This window comes from Meriones unguiculatus (assembly GCF_030254825.1).
Source record: "Meriones unguiculatus strain TT.TT164.6M chromosome 13 unlocalized genomic scaffold, Bangor_MerUng_6.1 Chr13_unordered_Scaffold_44, whole genome shotgun sequence".
In the NCBI taxonomy this organism is placed as follows: Eukaryota; Metazoa; Chordata; class Mammalia; order Rodentia; family Muridae; genus Meriones; species Meriones unguiculatus.
The window spans coordinates 3,291,581-3,306,639 of record NW_026843651.1 but is presented as its reverse complement, the minus strand read 5'-3'; the positions used below and the strand labels follow the sequence as shown (position 1 = coordinate 3,306,639).

The 15,059-nt window shown below is 38.2% G+C and overlaps 1 pseudogene; it reads left to right on the top strand.

Moving 5' to 3' along the window:
- Positions 1 to 11,605: 11,605 nt before the first annotated feature.
- Positions 11,606 to 15,059, top strand: part of LOC132651266 (zinc finger protein 844-like) — a 110,316-nt pseudogene continuing 106,862 nt past the window's right edge.

Below are 15,059 nucleotides of genomic sequence, written 5' to 3'. Positions count from 1 at the left end.
TGACCCTAGCTTCCCAGGTTTCATCAGGACAGGCTACATTGTCCTCCTTTGTGGCCTGCCAAGGCTGTTGCACCCTCAGCAGGGTTTATTCAAAGAGCAAAGGTTGTTCAGAGACAGTTCCTGTTCCTATTACTAGGGAATTTCACTTGGACACTGAGCTGCCATGGGCTACATCTGAGCAGGGGTTCTAGGTTATATTCGTGAATTGTCCTTGGTTGGAATATTAGTCTTAGAAAAGAACCCTGTGCTCAAATATATTGATTCAATTGTTCTTGTGGAGCTCCTGTCCTCCCCTTGCTATCTTCTCCTTAATTCATAAAATTCCCTCCACTCTGCAGAGAATTGTTAAAGAGTATTTATTGTCTGCTCAAAGGAGTGATGATCTTGTAGATCTCCATCATTACATCTGTGTAGAGATGCTTTTGGGAAGGATCCAGCAATGCCCAGTTTTCCTGGTTGGGTTTTTCCAGATGCACATCATTATAGACTATTGCATTCTAAACTGTCCTGTACATGTGTACAGTAGAAAGCATGATAGTGACAACACTATAAATTTATATTTGTTCATGTATTCATTCATCCATTCATGATTAATAACGAATGAATTATGAACTCCTATCACCTTCGGAATATCTGCTCAAAAGAGAGGACTGTTAAAAATTCAACTAATATACTTAATTAGATTTCCAAGCTCAATGAAAATATAGCCAAAGGAATCACATTACAGAAAATCCCTATGATTACTATAATTGTTGTGTTTATTTTGGTTCCCTTTATGAATGCAGTGTGATTACAATTATAGGAAAATTTATGATTGCAGTCCCTGTATTAAAGCTGACTCCTTCTAGTTCTTTTTAAATATGAAAAACCACTCATAGAAACGTGGTGCTGTCAGTGAGCCATGTAATGAAGTTTCTTACCATCAAAGGTATCTTGTAAGGTACAGAAACCCACAATCAAGGGGAAAACTATGAATGTAAAGAAAGTGATAAGAGGTTAAGATGTAACTTCAGTTTATGATTAAACCAAATTGCAAACATAGTTTACAATGACATAGAGATTCATCAGTGGCTGGAGAGATGGCTCAGAGGTTAAGAGCACTGGCTGTTATTCCATAGGTCCTGAATTCATTTTCCAGCGAACCACATGGTGGCTTGTAACCCTCTATACTAAGATCTGGTGTCCTCATCTAGCATGCAGTCAGAACACAGTATAAATATTAAGTAAATATATCTTTAAAAAAAGATTTAATGGGGTAACGAATATGGTAAAGCTTACACATATCTGAATTATCTTTGCAGAAAGAAAAGAATACATATTTATGACAAACCCTATGAATGTAAACAGTGTGGTAAAGCCTTTTCCCAACCTAGTGGTCTCCAACTGCATAAAAGAACACATACTGGAGAGAAACCCTATGAATGTAATCAGTGTGGGAAAGCCTTTTCACAACACGTATGTCTCCAAAAGCATAAAAGAACACATACTGGAGAGAAACCCTACGAATGTAATCAGTGTGGGAAAGCCTTTTCAGAAACCGGTACTCTCAAACTACATAAAAGAACACATACTGGAGAGAAACCCTACAAATGTAATCAATGTGGTAAAGCCTTTGCATGTTGTAAAAGTCTCCAAAGACATAAAAGAACACATACTGGAGAGAAACCCTACGAATGTAATCAGTGTGGGAAAGCCTTTTCAGATAACAGTAATCTCAAACTCCATAAAAGAACACATACTGGAGAGAAACCCTACGAATGTAATCAGTGTGGGAAAGCCTTTTCAAAAAAAGGAAATCTCCAAGTGCATAAAAGAATACATACTAGAGTGAAACCCTACAAGTGTAATCAGTGTGGGAAAGTCTTTTCACAAAAAGGACATCTCCAAAGGCATAAAAGAATACATCCTTGAGAGAAACCCCTTGAATGCAATCTATGTGTTAAAGCCTTGGCACATTGGTGCAACCTTTACAAACATGAAAGAATTCATACTGGAGCCAAACCCTACGAATGTAATCAGTGTGAGAAAGCTTTTTTTACAACACGGAAATCTCAAGAAGCATAAAAGAATACATCCTGGGGAGCAATCCTATGAATATAATCAATGTGATAAAGCCTTTTCAGGTTGGTGCAACCTCCAGAGACATGAAAGTATTCATACTGGAGCCAAACCATACGAATGCAATCAGTGTGTGAAAGCCTTTTCAAAACACGGAAATCTCAAAAAGCATAAAAGAACACCTACTGAGGAGAAAACGTATGAATGTAATCAATGAGGGAAAGCCTTTCCATTTTGCTGCTACCTCCAGAGGGATGAAAGGATTCATACTGGAGAGAAACATTTTCAATGTAATCAAGGTGGTAAAGCCTTTTCACAATTCAGTAGTCTTCAAGTACATAAAAGAACACATACTGGAGAGAACCTATAAGATTGTAATCAGTGTGGTAAAGCCTCTGTACATTGATATGATATCCGAAGGCATGAAAGATTTCATACTAGAAATAAACCGTATGACTATAACTAGTTAAGCCTTTGCATGTCACAAATTTTCAAAGCCATAAAGGAAATCATACTCAAGAGAAATCCTTATGAATATACTCACTGTGATGAAGCCTTTGTAAATTTCTATAGGCTTCACTTTCATGAATGAAACATACTGAAGAGAAACTGTAAGAATATGTCCATTTTGTTAACTCAAAGCTTTGTGTTTTGAACTATCCTGGAGATGTAATGAAGTGGTCTAATCATCCATCAACTGCATCTCACTACATACCTTGATGTGACATGAATATATACATAAGATTGGATTCTGTGAATCCATATGTTCCTCCGAATTATCCATATGTCATTTCATCTTAAAGTTCTGCATTCTATAGGAAATATGTAATATAAAGGTTATAGATAAAGTAACAGAAAGGATATTTACTTAAAAAGAAACATTTCTAGTGTGTGTGTAAGGTTATTATGGGTTTTAGGCCATGACTGATATGTACAGAGTGGGAGACAAGTTTGTTGGAACTCCTTTGGCCTTCTTAATATGATGATTGAGGACTGATTGCCAGCTTTGGACACCAAAAGCCTTTCCTACAGCTCTGTTTCCCTGATGCTCAAATTAGATTTGTTGAGATATTACATCAATAAAATACTGTCTTCTTTTTACATTGTAAACATACTGTCATGTAATAATTGAGGGATTCAGGGCAATTTGAAGGATAAAATTTGTTTGAAAATGATAGTGTGCAGCCAGTTCTCCTAGGTGCTGAGCCATGTATTTGGCCCCATAAACGTGTCATGAATAGCCTTTTGAGGAGTGAAAGGTTAATCCTAACTTCATCTTTAACTCATCCCTGATGACCCAGAAGAAAGAGAAAATTGAGAGCATAAAAAGTAACTTAGGCTTGGTGCTAAAAGAAGTTTCTAATCCAATATCTTCACAAAAATATGGAAGTATCCAAAATTATCAGGATAGAGACTGAGACTACAAGTGTTTAAAAAGTGCATGACCACTTGACCAAAACCACCAGACTGAGTTTATCCCATACGTCGTAAATAGGCAGCAATGAGAGCCCACAAGGACACCTGCTTGAGATGATACCTAGTGTAAAAAGTGAAGAAGAATTTGAAGGCATGAAGACCAACTTTTCTGAAGTGGATTGTATTCTGCTTCCCTGATGCACACAAACATTCTCTTAGGAGCCCTGAGTGCTGAAGACTGCAGGTGCTGTGAAGGTTGTTGTCAGGGGAGCCTGAGATTCAAACAGATGTCCATAGAAGGCTGGAGAAATCAGGCATTTACAGAGACCTAAGAGACATGGAGAAGGAGATTTGGGTGTTAAAGAAAGGGAAGTAGATTTGGATGTTAAAGAAAGGATAAAATTCCCAGAGAGCAATTAATTCTAGGTCTGTACCTGAGCACAAGCTGCCTCCTACTGTAGTCTCTGTATCTACTCAGCTATGGTGGGTCAACTTTCCAGTTCTTTCACTCTTTCCTTGTCTTCTCAGATACATGTATATGTATGTCAGTCAGAATACCATATAGGCTGCCAGTTGGTGGTCTCAAATTGATTTTAAATCTCTTTCCCCCATCTGTCATCACTGCAACCTCTCTGCATGGCAGGAATAGGGATATTCTGAATGAACATTCCTATATCTCCCTTAGGTGAACATTTAATAAATCAATGGACTCTTTGAATTTCTAATCTGGTCTGGACTGTCATTGATGAAAAGACCTATTCCCCTAGATGAGATATTTTCTGCTCAATAGCATTATGTCATTCTTTGAATACCTTGCAGGAGAGAAATAAGCTGAGAATGAGGGATCAACTTATAGGCAGGAAGATTTTAATGTATGGCTTGGAGAGATTACTTAGTTGTGTATCTCTGCTCTCTAAATCTATTAAATCTAAAGGATGAACGTTTAACCATATGTTGTACTTCACACGTAAGACAAGCTGCTGAGGTGCCTTTTTGACAGAAGGTTTTCTGGCTTCCAGGTTCTCCCAGGATCCTTCAGTCCCTACCTTCTAAAGGGTAAGATTGTTGTTCCCCACCTCCACCCTTAAATTTTCAGTCCAGTAGAATCGGTCTGCCCTCTCCCAGAGGTACCCAGATATTTTATTTTCTTCTATATGCTTTTCTTCTCTTTCTCTGTTTTCTGTTTGTTCTCTCTCTCTCTCTCTCTCTCTCTCTCTCTCTCTCTCTCTCTCTCTCTCCACCCTTCTCTTTGCCCACATTTAGGATTCCTCCATGGTAACTTCCATGGCCTTATTCCTTGGGAACTGGGAACCCTCTGAGAACTGTTTGCATAAGCTTGCAAGTAAATATTTACCATGTCTTCAATTAGCAAATATTACCTGTGGGAAGAAAGAAACAGCATAACATTATATAATCATCACTGGTCAAAATTTGTCACATTGAATAAATATGTGAATATGTTTCCAGTTTTTATTAATAATTTGTGTTTTAACCATTGTTTTTGATTTTTCCCTAGCCCCCTTTATGAGGACTAGGGAAGGTGCATGGGGGAGATTGGGAGGCTGGCTGGAAATGGTCAGAATTGTAAGTGGATACAGCCCTGATACAAAGAAAATAAACTGTAATAAACAAATAGCTTAATTAAATGTATTTTCATTTTCAAACATTGTTTTCTCTCTTATTTATTTGAAATAATAGTCTCACTATAAATTCTAGGCTGACCTTGAACTTAGTGTACATAATAGATCTGCTTACCTTGCCTCCCTAGTACCTGCAGGATAGTTGGGCATGGTCTACCTCAATAATTCAGTTTTTTCTGTGGGCTTATTGAGAGTAAATTGTTGGCTTCAAATGGTCATGGTAGTCAGCACACAGACTCTGTTCCTAAGTCCAGTAATGGAAAAAAGCATTGTTCAGATGCAGTTGTTTGGCTTAAAATCCTCTCCTTTAAGCATAAAGAAAATTATTGTTTTTTTCTTTGCGATTATTTGTTTTTTTCATTGCGATTTTATGACACATCAAAGTAGATTGGAGTTTTGTTCTTAATTCAACAGATAGTGAAAAAGCCTCACAGACATAAGGAGATTCTCAATATAGTTAAGAGTAACAACACATTACACTTGCCCCAACATTCTAGCAAATCACTGAGGTTAAAACCATCCAAGCCAGGCATGGTAACACAGTCCTGTAGTCATGGTGTTTAGAAAGAGAATGTAGAAAGTTCAAGATGACAAAGTAATCGATGGAAATATCCCAGGTCAATGGTATAATGGGAGGTCCACAGAACAAAGGGGACTGATTGGCTAAGACCAATGTCCATAGTCTTCCCCACAGCTCCAGAACATCAGGGCCATTCCAGCACCATGTGTTATCTAAGGAATTTGTCACCCTGTGCTTTCTAATGTTTCCTGTCCAAGACAGCTTACCTCAATTCAGGGTTAGACTCCTGTGGACATTGGAGACTAGAACTCCATCCAAGTTGTGGGATTAGCAGGGATACACTCCATAATTATATATCCTACATAAAGGGTTCAGCACAGAAACCTTAGACCTTATCCTCACAACCAATAGGAATAGAATTAGTAATATATATATATATAGAATTAGTTATATATATATATATATTACTACTAATGTAGTAATATATATATATATTTGCAGGTCCACACTTATTCACACATTCTTTTTTAAGACATTGGAAGGAGAGAATTCAGAAAGGCATGGAGAAAAGAGAAGGAAGGGGAAATGGTGTAATATATTTTAATTAACATCTGTAGGAAAAGTTTTAAATAAATGGTGGCTGGAGATAGCATGGAAGATATCAGAACTGGGTGTTGTTACAGAAGACAAGTTCCATTTCAGATATCACTTCCTAGCCAGCAAATATCCTCTAAGTGTGTTTCCATGGATCTGGTGCCCACTTTGGCCATTTCAAGTAGGGTACATCTACACATGAACACAAATCATCCGTATATCTGAAAGACATTTAAAGCTTAACAAAGTGGCTTTCTTAGGGTCAGAGTGCTCAGTGGTTTGAAGCAGTGATTGGTCTTCCAGATGACCTGGGTTTTATCCCAACAACCACATGGCATCTTACAGCTGTCTAGAACTCCAGGGTCCATCACTATCACAATACATCAATGCACATGAAATAAAAGGAATTTGAAAGGGAATTTTTTATATTGATGTCACAGTTCTGAGAAAGAAAGCAGACTTGGGTAGCTGCAATGAACTCCTTTTCCTTTATTGAGTCAATCTACCTAAAGGCAAAGACAGCCTTATTCCGAGGTTAGACTACCTCTGCATAGCTGTCCATCTAAGAAGTGGTGTTAGGTGTCATTACCCTGATTTCTGTATTTGTGATCTCTCCCCTTGGTATGTGAGAGAATTGTGGCTTTGATGAATCTTGTTAATGTACCGTTTATATCATACATGATGAACTTAAAGGTACTTTTGCTCAGTATATCTCCACCTGCTTTTGGAGCTAGACTTGCAGTCTTCAATTTCTACTGAAATTGTTCTAAGTGTGGTCTGTGCGGGGGGATTCCAAGATGGTGGTGACCAAACTGCACTGTATTAGAGGGGCATAGCATTTGGTTGAGGCAATTTGGACCCAGGCCTCCAGGGCCATCTCCTTAGTTTGAAAGGCACAAACATTGGAGTGCCTGCACTTTCTGCACATCCAGCCAGTGAGGAGCCCCAGGTCTAGGAACCTCCACTCCAGCAACCAGACATCAGATGGTCCATGCTCCCCTCAAGGGAGCTTTAGTATTCCTGGGACAGTTATGGTCAATTGCATCCAAGCCCCTCCATGGCTGTCTCCCAGGTCTAAGAGTAATGAACCAGGGGGGCCCTAAACTTTAGGCTTATGCCAGTGACTGTGGACCCCCAGGCCTAGGGAACCTCCATTCTTGCAGCCACATATATGATAACTCCTGCTCCCCTTCAGGCATCTTCAGGATTCTTGGGACATTTGGGGGTCAATAGATCTGGTACCCCTAAAGCTGTTTCCCTGGTCTGACAGTCAGGAAACCTGGACCCCCAGCACTTGACAGATATGCCAGTGAATGGAGATCACCAGGTCCAGGGACTTTCCTCTCCAGCACCCAGATATTGGATCCCTCCTGGTCCCCTGAAAGCAGTATTGGGGTTCCTGGGGATGAGTTCCTAACACTGAAGCCACAGTTCACTGGTCACCCAGACCACACAAACAGTGGAAGCACCTGGATCATGGATCCAGTATGGCCCAGCCCAAACGAGTCTCAGTAACAGAGACACAAAGTCTGGCAAGAAACCCCTTGTAATTCTCCCCCTAAACCCCTCACTTAATCGCCTGTCCTCTGTGTCTACCCTGTACCTTCAACTGTCTCCAAGGACACCAAGACAGAGCCTTGTACTCTTTCCTTCTCCAGAAACTAGTGCCTTGCCTCGTCAGTGTGAAAATTACCAAGTGAATCCACAGACATCAGATCAACCTGCTCCTTGGCACCTTGACTTCTGGTCAAGGGCACCACCAAACACATCACTTACAGTCTTCTGAGGGGATCATACACTGTTGCTGATCTTGACCCTTCTAGATCCCAGCTTCCTGAAGAAATGAACACTCAGGACTTCCCAAATTTGAAGCTGAATCCCATCCCCCATAGACCAACCCTCCCCATTCATCTTAGTGGTATATACACACAGACTGGGGTCACTTACATACCCTTAACACATACATCATCCTAGGGCTGGACACAGACCCAGTCACATGGAGTGGTAGTGTGGTCTCTTTTCTTTTAATGTTCCTTTGAAATGTATACACCTTACCCTTGTTCATTCAAATGCTGATTTCTCTTCTCCCCTCCCCACTCTGTGGTTTCAATTCAGATATTGCATTGTGATACTTACTCTAAGAATCCTGTCTCAACTTTGTGTAAACAGGCCCAAATAAAGCATCTAGACACAATGTTGAGCAATGGGAGGAGCCATTGGGCAGGAAAGAGGGGAGGAGCTAGAGGACAGGAAATGAGTGGGAGGAGAAAGGGTGAGAGGAGAGCGAAGGGAGGAGAGAGCTGGGGGAGAGATCTTGGAACTGTGGAGAGATGGACTGGACCAAAGATATCACTGAAAGCAAGAAAAATTTGGAAATCTAAATGTTAGGAAACTGTGTGGGCTTGGAGGTTTAGGATGGAGTACCTATTGCCCAGCATTCTGTTCTAGGTTAACTCAAGAGATCCCTGTGTCTGTGTAGTGATTTGGTTGCACAGCTGTTTAAGATTAACAGCAAGCATTACTAAAAGATAATTAATAGTAAATTTTAACAGCAACTTACAAGAAATGACACCCAACTAATCTAAGTATCCCAATTCTTTAAATCATACTTTATCATAACTTTGTGGGGGTAATAAGCTCCCAGTGATGAAACCCAAACTTAAAACCTAAAAACTCCCAGGTCAATTACTGTCTCTTTAAGAAAGACTCTTAAACCCGCCGAGGAGCACAAGATAGCAAAGGAACATATATATCTATACATATAGATAGATAGATAGATAGATAGATAGATAGATAGATAGATAGATAGATATGTTCAAATACATATATATATATATGTATTTTAACAGGCTAGTGAAGGCACATGTCTTTCCTCCCAACACAAAGTAAAAAAAAAAAAAGCAAGTCTCTGAGTTCTGGATCAAGCTAATTTACATAATAAAAGCCAAGATGGCAACTCCAGCTGTTTAGCCACTTGCAGGGATACTCTAAGATTCAAAATGACAAAATTTTCTTTAAGGTTGCTATATAAATTCTTTTTGTCTAAATAATAGATGTTATGTCCTTACTGCTCTAAAGGTTGGATTCACATATATTTTAGGTTTATGTAAAGAGAGATAATGTCACACTGCTCTAGAAACTGCCTTATCCTTTTAAATGTGAAACATTTTCACAGGGGAAAATGCTGGCCATGCCTATGTAAAAAAGACACAGGAGGCTTAAACATGGCAAAATACATGCCATCTTAGTTTAGTCAGAAACACTCAAAAATTATATTCATATGTTGAAAAAACAAAACTGTCCATCCCATATCAAAATGGGCAAGCCAAAGAATAGCACAAACCAATGTCAAAACCCAGGTACAAGATGCTTGGTATATACTTAAATGCTAAGGGTAAGAGAGTTTATAAGCTTAATGCTAAGAAAGTTTATATAAAGTGTGGCTCTAAAGGCTTAACTGTCCACTCTGTATAAAAAAGGGGCAAGCCAAAAAATAGCCATGATCAATGTAAAGCCCAGGTACAAGAAGCCTAGGGTATGCTTAAATGCTAAAGGTAAGAGGGAGGTTATATAAAGTTTGACTATAAAGGCATAACTACCCATTCCATATAAAAAAGGATAGGACACATAGCTAAATATAAAAACTGCTTTACATAGCTATATATAAAAATCTAGGGATAATCCTCTAAACAGGTACAAGATACTTACAGTATGCTTATGTTCAAAATTAGAAAGGAGTTTATATAAAGTTTACTTAAAACATGCATTTTCTATTGATCAAGACAACCAGCTTGTGTCTCTAATGAGAGGCTTTTCTAGGGAAATAGGTAGCAGCTTGGTCTAATACAACAGGCACGCAAGAGACCCAAAAGCTATTTTAACTTATCCAACCTTCTTTTGATTTCAACAGGATAATGACTCTATGTTCAATAATAATGGTAATTTATATTACTCTGATCCCTTTACATGGGAACAACTCTAAAACTAACTGAGAGATTAAAAAAAAAATTGTCTCTACCCAGAACTTCAACAATACTTGGCCAATAAATCCTTGACTAAAATGTCCTTAAAATATATTATGCTAATCTTTTAATTTGCATAGATAGAATTGGCTTACAGTTTAGTTGCATCCTACACATCTCATACATTTATAATTTTAGAACTCTATAATGCTTGTGAGAAATTAGATGTTTGCAGAATAAAAGAACTGGACACCAGAGATGCTAGATCAAACCTAACAGAATCATTCTTCAGCATGCTGAGACATTGACACATCTGTTCCAGCATCTTGCATGTTCCAGCATTTTGCTTGTTCCTGGCTCAACTGCTTCAACTGCTGTATCTCATCAAAGCCTGCTCCCAAAAGAAAGTTGAAGAAAGCTACTAATCTTAATTGGTCCAGTATTTTAGACTGTTCCAAAGAGGACTTTTATTAAGCCTGAAATTTCTCAACATTCAAAGACTGGACCTCAAATGTTATTGTTTGCTTAATTAACCATTTTTTCCCAATTTTACTTGGGCTGCTTACAGGATTTCTACATGTCCAAAATGTCAGCTAGAAGAAATCCATGAGAACAACATCCAACTTTCCTTAAAGGGGGTTGGGTATGTTTTTGGTTGTTTGCTATGGCTATGAAATTTTATTGTAATTGGGAGATGTTTATCATTATTAGTGGTCATATTCAGAGTGAAACAAGGTTATACTCAGGGATTTCTGTCTTTTCCTTTTTCTATCTTTCTTTCTTATATAAGGAGAAAGGGGGTTAAAAAGAAAATATTATACAGCAATATCATATAGGAGTAAGACAAAAGGACGATTATTGAATCTACTCAACTTAGGGTTTTATTTGTTATTCTCAAGCAAGGTTAATTTTAACTCTGGTATAGGAATTTGCATACTGATACAAAAATAAGTATTTTTGATACATTGGTATAAGCTTTAGTATATTGATACAAATTCAAAGTAACTTCCAATACTTTTAAACTGCTATGAAAAACTGGTTAGGATACTGGGGAATGCAAGTTAATTGCTAGTTATTTAACTCATAGTCATGTCAGACACTAGTCTAATTTATCACATGAACATACATCTGAGCTTTAACAGATAGATATGATTTTGTAGACAGATCGATTTTATAAAGATAGGTAGCCTTCAAAAACTTCAGAGACCTACAGAATATGGCATTTTAAAATGTCTTTATTATTTTAAAGATTCTTTGACAATGAGACAGGTCATCTCCTGGCAGCACCCCACCTACCTGAAAGAATCTAATGAGCATCGAAGAACCTCCATATGGAGATGGCTTTAAATGTGGCAAACAAGCCACTCGGGTAAAGAAAATACCCTTGCTTCACGACAGACAAATTCTGCCAAAAAATGGGCAAGGTAATGCAGGACAAGTTGACTGCTGAACTCTGCCAAGACAGGGTAAGCAAGTCCTAAATAGTTCCTGTTTCACATATATATCTGTCAAATACTCTGAGCCAGAAAGCTGAAGATGATGCTCCAATCTTACAGAAAGTTATGGATGACTGTTCAGGCCGCAAACTGTATCTGTCAATTTTTAATTTTTGAAAGTTGCTGACATGCACTTGCTATGTACTCTAATACCTAATTTTATTCCTTCTCAAGTCTCTGATGGGGTTGAAGACCAAAGAGTTACAGTGCCACAATTAAGCTTAAGTAGTTTAGAAGTTAAGAAATGCTTTCCTATAGGTAATACCATTAGGGATAAAAGTTAATTTAGGTATAGAATTTTAAACTTGTCAAGATAGACAAGATGATCAGATACTTTCTCCTAAGTTGCTAAATACACATGCACTGGACATTGCACATGTAGATTTTACCTAACAGTTTTCATAATTTCAAAATTATTATTGTATTGAAAGAAAAGGAGCCTTTTATTAGACTTAAAGTGGGAAATGTTGGTATAATGTTCTTTTGAAATGTAATACACTTTACCGTTGTTCATTCAAATGCTGATTTCTCTCCCCCACTGTCTGCTTTCAATCTAGACATTGCATTGTGATACTTATTCTAAACATCACCTGTCTCAACTTTGTGCAAACATCCAAAATAAAGTAACTAGGCACAATGTTGAGCAGGGAAAGGAAGCACGAAGAGAGGGAGGGGTCAGAGGACAGGAAGATGGGAAGAGAGCTGGGAGAGTAAGGCTTGAGGAGAGCTATCAGAGAGACCTGGAGGAGAGATCTTGGAACAGCATGGAGAGAATGAACCAGACCTGAGATTTCACAAAAAGCAAGTATAATGTGTAAAATCTAAATGTTAGGAAACTATGAGTGTTTGGAGGTTTCGGAGAGTGTAAGTATTGTCCAACATTGTGTTCTAATTTACATAAATAAACCAGGTCTCTGTGTGGTGATTTGTTCATACAGCTCTTTAGGATTAACAGCAAGCTTTAATAAAAGATAAACCAATAGTAAATATTAATCACAGCTTACAACACAGTGGCCACAGGGAATACTGTCGGGAGACACGGCTCAACTAGTACTAAGATTTTCAGAGGAAACACCCTACACAGGAGAGGAAAGGAAAGCCAAGAACCTTGTTGGTAAAAAGAAAAAGATTCAACCAATGGAAGGCATCTGTGTGGGGGTCGGCCAAAAGGCAGGATACCTCCTTTTCCCAGGGAAATGGAAAGATACCCATCAGTCTCTCAGAAAAAGGGGAAATATTTATGTGGAACATGAAAAGGAAAGCATCAGTCAACTGGTGTTGGATGTGTGGATATAGCAACTGGGTAGCCAAGAAAGAAGAGTTCCAAAACCAGGAAAGGGAGAGGGAGGAATCTCACCTTTTAAGATAGACAATAGGTGCAGTATTTATCTGGAGCCTAATTGATCTGAGAGGTGGATTCAGGTGGCTTTTTTGCAGCTTACAGTATCACTTTTAAGTTTTATAAAGGAGATAAACTTTTAGAGATGGCAGTATCACCATTGCAACATGCATTGAAATACACATTGTAGAAAAGGTGGTAGACATACACCTTTGTGTTAACAAGATCAACATTTTCAAAGGTGAACTGTGGAAAGGCAGAAGCCTTTCATGAAGTAGATGGGACAAAAGCTCATTTGTTCTTAACTTTTACTATGATTATACCTTATGGAAAAGAGGTTTAACCAATTTTTAAGTTTGCATTTATCAACCTTAAAACCCTTTCTTAGAACCTCAAACATTTTTGTAGAACCTTTATAACTTAAACTTCTTCTCCTTAGGCCTTTGTGTCTAGTTACCTACCATGAGACTGCTGTGAACATTTATTGTTCTTTAGCCAAAGGGATGGCAAAAGGTTACATCCGTGGCCTGTTTTTTGGATGTGATAGCAAACTAGAACTTACAACTCTACCAGTGAGGCTTAAGGCCTGGTCTGCTGCATATAAAGAGAACAGAGGAGGCCTCTGAAGTCTCCCAACCCAGAAATTGACAATATGACCACGGAACCCTACTTTGAGGCCAAAACAGACCTGCAGCGTTACTGTGGGCTGAGCAAGGGTGGTGGGGGTCGCTGAATCTAGGAGCCACTTGTTCTCAACCAGGCCAAGGAGCAGAAAGGCTGGAAGTATCTGTGGTTGTTATACTGGTTAAACCACCGTGGCTGGGCATAGAGGACAAGCCTGCATGGGAGCATTTTGTCTTCCAGAAACCAGTCTGCCAGCAGGTAGTCATGGCTTGTTGAGGCAGCCATGGGACCAGTGTCCCCTTTGGCTGCATTTCAAGCAGTCCCCTGGTGAAATTGACTTTAGGCTATACCCCCACTGGATGGGGCACTGAAGACCTCTTGTTTTCTGTGTGGGAATGCCAACAGTCTCAGAGCAGCAGCCAAGGTCTGGAGCAAAGTTTAAGCCATAGATGAGCCTGTCAGGAAGACACTTCTCTTATTCTTATTACCTGCTCCTGTATGGTGACTCAAGGACCATCCTTAGCTGTTCAATTAAGATAGCAGTGAGGGAAAGGGAGGAGAATGGGGGAGCGGGATATAGCTGCAATACAGAGTTAATAAAATGTAAGTAATAATAAAAATATTAAAAAAGATAGCAGTGACACCATTTTTGCATCTGTAGGAATATAAATATATTTTTGGACATGTTAGAGGACTTGATCATGTATGAGATGACTGACCTTTAACTTGCATTTGTTAACCATTGAATATTAGGGCTTTAGGCTTTGTCCCTATTAAGTTGGAACCTTAAAAGTCATAAACATTGTCTATACCTTATAAAATGTCTAAGGCTGTACTGTAGATTAATAATGTTTTTTTATATAGAAAATAAGACCAAGAATATTTTAACCTTTATAGTGAAGATATAGCATAATGACCTACCTTTAAAATGAATAAATAAATGACTCTAAAATTAACAGATATTAATTTATAGTATGCTTGGAACTATATCATATAGTTTAAAGGTATTTTGGCCAAAACTTTTACTTACTAACTCTCGAGTTGTGAGATTTAGAATAAATAACACTATAGTAGAACATTATAAAGGAATTTTAAAATTACCCTTGAATTTACTTTACTAAATGCATTAGCCAGAAAGCCTAGTGGTATATCCAGATCACAGGCAGCTCATGGCAGGAATAATAGCATTTATTTAGTAATTTAGGAATAAATAAAGTCACAGGCAGTTAGACATGCATTTTAAATTAGCTAATTTGAATAGACTTTTATAACCTTGAAATTTTAGCATCATATAAAAATTATGTTGAACCAGGGTTGGAGAATATTGTAGAGCATGTTGTAAAATATAACTTGGAATTTTTAGAAAAATCCATACCAATTTAAAATGAGAGCTGTTCCTGTCCTTATCTA